Source organism: Solanum stenotomum, unplaced genomic scaffold (assembly GCF_019186545.1).
Source record: "Solanum stenotomum isolate F172 unplaced genomic scaffold, ASM1918654v1 scaffold18993, whole genome shotgun sequence".
NCBI lineage: Eukaryota > Viridiplantae > Streptophyta > Magnoliopsida > Solanales > Solanaceae > Solanum > Solanum stenotomum.
The window spans coordinates 1-10453 of record NW_026025318.1 but is presented as its reverse complement, the minus strand read 5'-3'; the positions used below and the strand labels follow the sequence as shown (position 1 = coordinate 10453).

General features: G+C 29.4%; 1 long non-coding RNA gene and 1 pseudogene across 1 annotated transcript; one reads left to right on the top strand and one right to left on the bottom strand.

The window, feature by feature from the left end:
• Positions 1–1152: 1152 nt before the first annotated feature.
• On the top strand, positions 1153–1942 carry LOC125850744 (uncharacterized). The gene is made up of 2 exons (XR_007444840.1): positions 1153–1286; positions 1636–1942. It is a non-coding gene; the product is annotated as an uncharacterized LOC125850744 (long non-coding RNA).
• Positions 1943–7595: 5653 nt separating this feature from the next.
• On the bottom strand, positions 7596–10272 carry LOC125850743 (protein ENHANCED PSEUDOMONAS SUSCEPTIBILITY 1-like; annotated as a pseudogene).
• Positions 10273–10453: the final 181 nt, after the last annotated feature.

The window sequence follows — 10453 nt, the reverse complement described above, 5'->3', positions numbered from 1 at the left end:
CCTCTCTTGCTTTATTTAGAAAGTGATTACTCTTTTCTGAAAACTAGCCCGAAGGCTCTTTGGAAATCGAGGTTTCCTTTCTTGTTTAAATGTGAAAACATTTTAAACCCTTTGGGAATACATAGTTTCTATATACTTTTGAAGAAATGAACTTCAAACTTTACTCTTAAATATTTACTCAACTTGAACTTCAAGTCTTAAAACAAAGTTAAAACGTTTGGAAAACTCTAAGAACTTCTCTTGACTTGACTCTTACTTCTCTTGACTTTGATCTTAACTTTCCTTGAATTGGATTATGATATTTAGATGTACCTTAGAGTGTTGGAATCAACTAGAAAACATAGGTACATTGCTAAGGAACTAGTACGAAAGATTGGGGAAGATATAGGAAGAATTGGTGACCTTGGCGCTCTGAGAGGCGCGGGGCGCCAGAGCACAAACTTCAGAGCTGAAGTTGTGGTGCTCTGGCTGGCGCGTTGCCCCAGGGCCCAAACTTCAGACTCTTAAGTGGGGCATTTCGGATTGGACTTTCCTTATTCCAACGGCCCAACTTCCAAAGAGCATAACTCACTCATACAAACTCGGAATCGCGCAAACTCAACAGCGTTGGAAAGATAATTCCAAGAGATTTTCTACCATATCTATAGGTACCTCTAAATCATCCTGAGCTAGAAGTTATGTCCGTTTGAAGTTGGCCAAAACACAACTTATTCTAACTTAACAAAATTTCCAGATTTTCATTTTTTCCAAAAATGACTATTTCCAATTATTAGCTTCTTCCTAGTTATTTCAAATTGCGAGATGTTGCAAGAGTATTACATACACCCCCTCTATGGAATCAATGTCTTCGCTGAGGTTTGCCTTGCCTTATCGGGATTTGCCTAAATATTGAATCCTATCCCACATCGAGAAGGTTGACACAGGAGTGACTCGGATATCAAATTTGTCACGGCTCAGCCCGCTAGTGATATTGTTCGCTTTGGACTTGGGCTTGCACGACATTAAAACGTGTCACTAGTTAGTAAGGTCTGCTTACTTATATACTCAACATCGCTCCTATATTCTACTGGCGTGAAACTTCTAATCTTAAGTTTGAGTGTTACAGTCCCTTTTCAGCTGCAAATAATTTAATTTTATCTTTAATATGAATTTCTTGTAGAGATATGAATATTATGACATGTTGTTGAATTGTTTTGTAGGGAGTTTGGATGGGAATGTTGATTGGCACATTTGTTCAAACTATTGCACTAGTTATGATCACTTCCAAAACTGATTGGGATGAACAGGTACCTTTGCAACTTTTATTTTTTCGAATTAATTATGTGGTTTTCTTTCAATGAAAAGAATTAGAGAAAATAATAAGAACAATCCCTAATGTTTGGAGGTAAATTTAAAGATATCGCGGACAACTTTGATCCTTTAAGTTGTTCTCGTAAAAAATTTAACAAACTATGGATGTTAGATTTACGGCATAATATATAAACATATCGTTTAATTTTCCCTTATCTGATATTCATGTCCTCCAACTTTGAATGTGTACAAGTAGACATGACTTAAACTGATATAAAATTGAGCAAGTAAATACATGTTTTACGTGACATAATACAAAAAAAATTATGCAATTTTCTTTTGTAGGTAAGACTCACTCAACAACGAGTTAAAGGATGGGCAATAGAAGATGACAATAATGTTACCTCACAAGGAGCTTAACACAACAAATGGCCTAAATTGCAATAATTTGTCAAATTGTTTTAATTATTATAAATTATCAAATATCATTTCAGTATTTAGCTCCCATATTTGAAAAGTTTGCTAGTTCGATTGTTTTATTTAAGTGCTTATTTTTAAATTTTTCTAATAGTCGCTTGAATAAATAATTAGCACTTATTAGTTGAATTTAGTCATGAATAGTAACCTCTTTATTTTATTTTACGATTTCTAATTCGATTGTTTTACGTTTCTATTTCTTTTCTTCAATGTTTATTTCATTTACAGACGAGGATCCAAAATATACTCTATTTTTTTTTAAAAGATTATTTTATTATATTTCAAATAATTTTTTTAAAAAATAAAATAAAAACAAAGATAATGTCTAAACAATCCAAATAGACTCCTAGTAATAGATAGATAATGATATATAGTTCAGGTCGTAAAAAGAAATAATTGATAAATAAGCACAAAAAGGTGATAGTCCAAGTGTTTTCGACCTTTATGATCTCAAATTAAGTATACTAACCTATAGGAATGGTGATGAGGACATGAAGTATGTCAAACTTTTAAATCCCCAAAATATAATTTAAAAATAAATATAAAAAGCTACGATTCTTTCTGAAACAAATTAAAAAAGAAAAAGTGTCATGTTAATTAGTCACCACCTCCATAAATTCTTGATCATTCTCCATTGCTTGCAATCTAGTGTTCTCCACAAATACTCTAGTCTTATTAAATATAATTGGATTTTCAATCCATCCTTTATACATTTTGATCACTTCTTAACAACCATCTTATTTATTTGCATTGCAACCCATCCTAGTCCATTTTCTAGTAACTCCTTTGCACTTGTCTTTATTATCTCGATATGAACTGCATTTCCAAAATTCCCTTCTAGTAGAGGAAGGTTTAGTCTTGACCTTGCGCCTGTTGAAGACATAATTAAGTATTCCTTATGTCTGTCTCAATTTATTAAATGATACTATTTTCTTTTTAATATGTCTCGAAAAGAATGTTGTATATTTCTATCCATTCTTGACCGCCATATTATTGTTGCCAAGGGTCAAAAATCTAGTTAAAGTATTCCAGATTTTTGACTTTCATATCTTAACTATGTGTGAGTTTTCTATCTGAAGTCTTGAACTATCACCAAATGTTTATGGAAATAGAGCTACCTGAACAATAATGATATTTTAGGTAGAAATGAACAATTGATAGTTGAAATTGTTAAAGAATGACAAAAGTCTCACATTGATGGTTAATGAGATGGGTGGACTCCTTATAAGGCTTGAACAATCTTCCTCCCTTTGAACTAACTTTTGGGGTGTGAGTTAGGCCTAAGACCTAATTTAATAGAAATATGTTTAGATAAACATTTGATGATAATTTAGTTAACAAACTCACCCACCTAAAACTCATGAAAAACTTAAGATACTTTTGAGTATAATTTTTATCCTTCACTCTAAATATAAATAAATAAGTAAAGGCAACATGTTGAAAACATTATGGCATTAGTGAACAAGGACTTATTTGGATCAATTTTATAAAGTGGGCTCATATTTTACCCCAATTATTGAAGATCATTTCCAAGAATACAGTGATCAATCAAGTTTTTTGTAAAGCAAATTTTCTTATATGTCTTTTAAATATTTGAAATAACTAATTATTATATTTATATATAATATTTTTTATATAATTTTCAAATATATAAATTTTATGAATCTATGTTCAAATTTACTGTCATAATTTCAACTGTATCACCTAAATCGAGAAACGGAAAGTAATTAAAAGTGTACTCACCTTTGAGATCGAATACCGATAAAGACTTCTTCCCTTTCATCAAGCTTGCGACATCGAGACAATACCCACCTAATTTAAAGTTGAATTACAAAAATATTCGTCAAAATTAATTGAACGGTCATTTTATCCTTTACCCAATTTTATTTAATAATTAATTATAAAACTGTCATTAGTTCACATATAAAGTATTGATTCATGTGAATTCAGTAATTTTTATTCAAACAGTGTATTTATATTAAGAAATTTATATAATATATATTGGATTATGAACCTAATTATTATTATATATTAACTTGATATCATTATAAGAATCAGAAGCAAATTCATAATTTAAACTTTGTATATTCAAACAACCTTTGATTAACTATAAAAAGATTACATCCATATAGAGGGAGATAAAATTTTTGAAAAGGATGAGGGTATAACCATCTTTAATATAGACATATTTTATTTTATTTTAGAAAAAAATGATATAGACATGTCAATTACTTAATACGAAATTTGACATTATTAGAAAACCAAGGGAAAAAGTAATAAAAATACAGAAAAAAAAGCTAAGTGTGAATTTCCTAGGTGAGCCCACTAAATGTCTATCTATCCACCTCAATCAATCAGTGAATTAAATCACTTTATTTTTGTGGATAGAAATAAAGACACATATATTATACTAGATATAGGACCCCGTGCCAGCACGGGGCTCAATATATATTATTTTTTTATTTTAATTTATGTCATATTATGAAATTTGACAAGTTATTAAAATTTTTATATGATTTTAAAAATATTTTAAATTTTTAGTTATTGTGATTTGTAGTACTTTTTTTTAACATAATTTTGAAAATAATATTTATTACTCTGTTTGTTCTAATTTATGTGGTACACGCAGAATTTTAAATATTAACCATTTTTTATATGTCTTTTTAATATATTAAGTTGTTAATTATTGTATTTTATAGTACATTTTGAACCTAATTTTTTAAAAATATATGTTATTTGCCATGTCCCAATTTATGTGGCATTAATTGATACTCCCTCCGTCCCTTTTTAGTTGTCCACTTTAGAAATGACACACGGATTAAGGCAACAATGATTAGCACAGTGAAGTTACAATTTTACCCTTATGACAACTTTTCACTTCAAAATTACAACCACTTATTTGAATTCAAGTGAAATAAATTGGAGGGAAACAACATACACTTTTACAATTTTCAAGAAGTGTAAATAAGGGTATAATAGGAAAAAATTTGTTGTCCTTTCTTGATTTGTCAAAATGGACAACTAAATAGGGACAACTAAAAAAGGAAATATGGACAAGTAAATAGGGACGGAGGGAGTAGATTTGTTGGAGTCGAGAGATTTATTTTGTTAATTATTGTAATTTATAGTTTTTTTTCCGTCAATTTCAAACAATATATGTTGTTAATTGATAGAATACTTTTAATGTAATTTTTTTTAAAAAATATGTGTGACTGTCCATGTCCCAATTTATGTGGCACATGTAAAGTTTTGACAATTAACCAAAATTTTAATTCATTTAAAAAAATATTTTTAAGTCGTTAAATTTTAAGTAATTTAAATTGTTGTATTATTTATTACAATTTATAATACTTTTACAATTTTTTTTAATTTATGTCATATTATGGAATTTGAGAAGTTATTGATATTTTTATATGATTTTAAAAATATTTTAAATTGTTAGCTATTGTGATTTGCAGTACCTTTTTTTTTACATAATTTTGAAAATAATATTTATTACTCTCTTTGTTCTAATTTATGTGGCAGATGCAGAATTTCAAATATTAACCCTTTTTTATATGTCTCTTTAATATATTAAGTTGTTAATTTATTACTGTATTTGTTCTAATTTATGTGGCAGATGCAGAATTTCAAATATTAACCCTTTTTTATATGTCTCTTTAATATATTAAGTTGTTAATTATTGTATTTTATAGTACATTTTGAACCTAATTTTTTAATAATATATGTTATTTGCCATGTCCCAATTTATGTGACATTAATTGATAGATTTGTTGGAGTCGAGAGATTTATTTTGTTAATTATTGTAATTTATAATTTGTTTTTCGTCAATTTCGTCGAGTATTTTTTTTATTAATTATTGTAATTTATTGTTTCTTTTTCGTCAATTTCAAACAATATATGTTTATCATATAATTCATTTTATGTGGTACCAATAGAATTTAGAGAGTCAATTAAATTTTTTATATAAGTTTTAAATAATTAAGTTGTTAATTATTGTAATGTATAGTATTACTTATATTATTTTTAAATATATTTAAATATTATATGTTAGGTTTTTTATCCTAATTTATATGACATTGATAGAATTTAAAGTGTCAAATAATTGTTAATTATTGTAATAGATAATATGGAGTATTTAAGTCATTTATAGTATAGTAATTAATATATAATATGTAGTATTTAAGTGGAAGGTGGTGGGCCCCACTTATATAGCTTGATAAATATATTGGATATTAGTAGTGATTTATAGTATAGTAATTAATAATATATAATATGTAGTATTTAAGTGGAAAATGATGGAGCCCACTTATATATTTTATAAATATATTGGACATTAATAGTGATCTTAGATCTTATTGGAACATTGATAGTCATTCCTAGACTCTTCTATAATATAGTAATTCATTGTACTCTAAAATGGAAATGTATAACTACTTTAATAATTAAGACACACATATATTATATTCAACTAACGTTCAAACAATTTATTTAAAATATAAAACACTTGAACTCGAAATTTTAAATTTTAAAATTCTGATTTCGTACACCACTTTATCATGTTGTGCATCAAAAAATTAAAACAACAGCATTTTGTCTATTCATTAGTATTATTTTATTTTTTTTCCATTCGATGACCCAAGCGTGTATTAGAACTTCGATTAAATTCGACTTTCTATGCTAATGCAGGATTGGAATTCGCTGGCCTTTGACTTTTTTCAGGAAGATATATCAATAATTAAAAAATATAACAAACTATTCTCATGCTATGGTTTATTCAATAAGGAAATTGGATGTAGATATGGTTTCTTCCGTAAATAAACATTAATGCACGTTTACTCTTTTCAAAACATTAAAGCAAAATTCCAATTGACTTGTGCTGTTTTGTTGGAAATCTTACGAAAAGTATTTTTTCATAAGTATTTTTTTTTGTTTTAATTTATATGATTTTTTTTTTTAGTTAGTAGTAAAAATATGATACATTTCTTTTTTAGGAGTTGGGGGAGCAGTACGTGAAGCGTCATCATTTTTTGGACATATTTTGGTTATTTAGGAGCCATTTTACTGGAATTAGGCGATTTTCTCAGTTTTTCGTGTATGTTAACCCATGAATATTTTGGTGATATGTTTTTCACAGACTTTTTTGTAAAATCTTTACGAAACCCTCCACATGGAGTTGGGGAGCAGTACGTGAAGCTTCATCTTTTTTTTGGACACATTTTGGTCATTTAGGAGTCATTTTACAAGAATTAGGCGATTTTCTTAACTCTTTGTGTGTTAGCTCATGAATATTTTGGTGATATGCTTTTGATCGACTTTTTAGCAAAACTTTTACAGAACCCTTAATGGAGTTGGTGGAGCAGTCGTGAAGCCTCACCATTTTTGGACATATTTCAGGCATTTTGGAGCCATTTTACAGGAATGAGACGATTTTCTCAGTTTTTTATGTGTTAACCCGTGAATATTTTGGTGATATGATTTCCAATCGACTTTTTTTGCAAAACTTTACGGAACCCTCCATGGAGTTGGGGGAGCAAAACGTGAAGCATCACCATTTTTTACATATTTTGGGCATTTATGAGCGTCATTTTACAGGAATTCAACGATTTTCTCATTTTTTTCGTGTGTGTTAGCACATTAATATTTTGATGATATGACTTCCGATAGACTTTTCTGCAAAACCTTTACAGAACTTATTGTAGACTACAAGTTTCAAAAGTCTTTCCATCTATGATTTTAAACTTCGTATCCAATCAAATCACATCACATAAATTAAAACGGAGATAATACTTTTAAACAAGAAGTAAATAAAAAGCCAATACAACACAAAAAAGTTAATCCTAGTAAGGAAGTTTTAAGTCTTGGTTACAAACTCCATGAATTCTTGATCATTCTCCAATGCTTGCAAAGTCTCTTGCAAAATGCAAACTTCAATATCTACACTTCCTTCTTTTTCACCAGGAAATAAAGTAATTTTCCCATCACTTTTATTTGCCATTCCACTCCTCACACCAATTGGTTTTCCCCAACCAAAATCATTACCATAAATATTATACCTAGGAGAACTACTAATGAGCAATCTATTATTCCCCTCATATACTGACCCCTTTTTTAATATGACTGGATTTTCAACCCATCCTTTGTATATTTTCACCACTTCTTCAGAGTTTTGAGAAACAACCATCTTGTTTATTTGCATTGCAACCCATCCTAGTCCATTTTCTAGTAGCTCCCCTACACTTGTCTTTACTTGCTTGCCATGAATTGCATTTCCAAAATACCCTTCTGGAAGAGGAGGATTTAGTCATGATCTTCCGCCTGTTGAAGACATAATTAAGTTATTTAAAGTAGTAATGGGACTTGTGGAAGACATACTTAAGTTATTTAAAGTATATTTTTATTTTAATTGTTTAAATTTTTAGATGTAATGATAACATAATTCAATATAATATTAAAACATAATAACAATCATGAGTTTGAAATTTATTGTCACATAGAAACATTAAAACATTTTACATGTATGTATGCTCAATAAAAAAAAGAGTTAGACCTACATGTGAGGAACCAATTATATACATAAGGGAAATGTATAATATATAAATGTGTCCTTTAACTTGCCTTTATTTCACATTTATGTCAGGTGTGCATAAGACACTTAAATTTGTATAAAGTTGAACAAGTAGATACATGAGTCATATGTATCATAATACACGTAGGACACCACGTAGGACACAAATTGCCATGCAGCATGCCACGTAGGACGTGTGTGTTTATAATTTGTGCAACTTCATACAAGTTTTAGTGTCTACTTATGCACACCCAATGATAGAGGGCATAAATGTGAAATGAGGTGAAGTTAAATGACATATTTATGTTTGACGTTAAACATAAACATGACCCTTAACTTGGATTCAGCGGGCAACTTGACATGTAACTTTGGATATGCATAAGTAGACACTTAAACTTATATAAAATTGAATAAATAGACACATTTGTCCTACATGACATACTGCTTGACAATTTTGTGTCCTACATGTATTATGTCACGTAGGACATCGATCATCGCTCTAGATAAACCACCATTATAATAATTGATTCTCTATACTCTACGAAAGTGCCATTGAAACTGAAAAGTTTTCATCATTATTGAGCAAGTACATTTGTGGATCAATTTTATCACAGCTATTACCAGAAGATTTACTAGGCCGTTTCTCATAATTCAATGACATATTTGAACATTTTCACTATATGAGTCAAGAAATCAAAATAGTTAATAATCAAAAATATAATTGAAGTATCACTTTCTTACAAGTTTCACATCTCAATTATCAGTTTATACTTGAACTATTACTATTCATGTATTAAAACACACCTCATAATTAACTAGACCAACGATCTTGTTCTATTTTCCTACCTAAGACATCACCATCTACTCAACTTTGGATTAACTTATTTTAAGTTAATCCAAACAAACTCTTAGTAACATATAGATGATGAGAGTTCAAGTCGTAAAAAGAAATGATTGAAAAATTAAGTGCAAAAAATTGATAGTTTCAAGTACGTTTTTGACCAGTATGATCTCAAATTGAAAGTATAACTCACCTATAGGAATGGTGATGATGACTTCTTTCTCAGAATCAAGCTTACGACATCGAGTAACACATCGCCATAGATGAGCCAAGTAAGCTTGCAAAGAAGAAATCGAGTTAATACCCATTTCATTATTGGCCTTATTCTTGAGTCTACCAATATTTTCTTTACTAAGATGAAATACCCTTTCCATCAACGTTGGAACTTCGATATTTTCGATTAATTTCTCATCATCCAAATTCAGGGGAAGATGAATTGGGACATCTATTTTCTCCGGAAAATAACGTTCTAAAATTGGTATTTTAGAAATGATTTTATGTCCGCGAGAAATTTCAGCCCAAGAATTAAAGAAATGCCAAAAACAAGTACCATCAGCTAATGTATGATTCATAGTACATCCAATAAAATAACCATCAACAAGCTCTGTTATTTGAACCCCAAATAAAGGCTTAGTAATACCTTCGAAATTTCGAGTATTAATCAATGGAAACAAAGAGTGAATAATATTTGGTACGTGTGTAGAATCAAGAATCATAGATACAGTTAATTTTGGAGTGTTGGCGTGGATGAATTCCACTCCAGCATTGTTACATGTTATAAAAAAAGAAACTGTATCGTCGTCTGAATTTTTAACGATCAAAAATCGACCGGCTAAAGGTGGAAAGAAATGTAAAGTGTGACAAAGGGATTTTTTTAAGTGGTCAATAAATGATGATTTGTGAATGTTGTTTTCCTCTTTTTTTTGGTTTGTGGAAAATGAGACCTTTTTGGATGGTTTCAAGAAGGAGGAGTCGTAAATCCCATGGTGTCATTTCAATTTTAGAAACTTTAGGGGTACTGTTTTTGTATGAAATTGATTCATCATTTGTTGTTGCTCCAATTAAACAAGTTGAAATGATTTGAATTTTTTCCATTTTTGGAGTAAGAAAGAGATGAAGCTACTAGTGGTGGAGCAATTGAAGTTTTTAAAGCCAATGATTTAGGATTAGAGAGGGCATGGTACGATATTATTGAAAATTTTTAATCCAACCCCACCCCCACAAACAAACAGGGGCAGACCCATTCTATGTCACGGGTGTGTTGATTGAAATTTTTA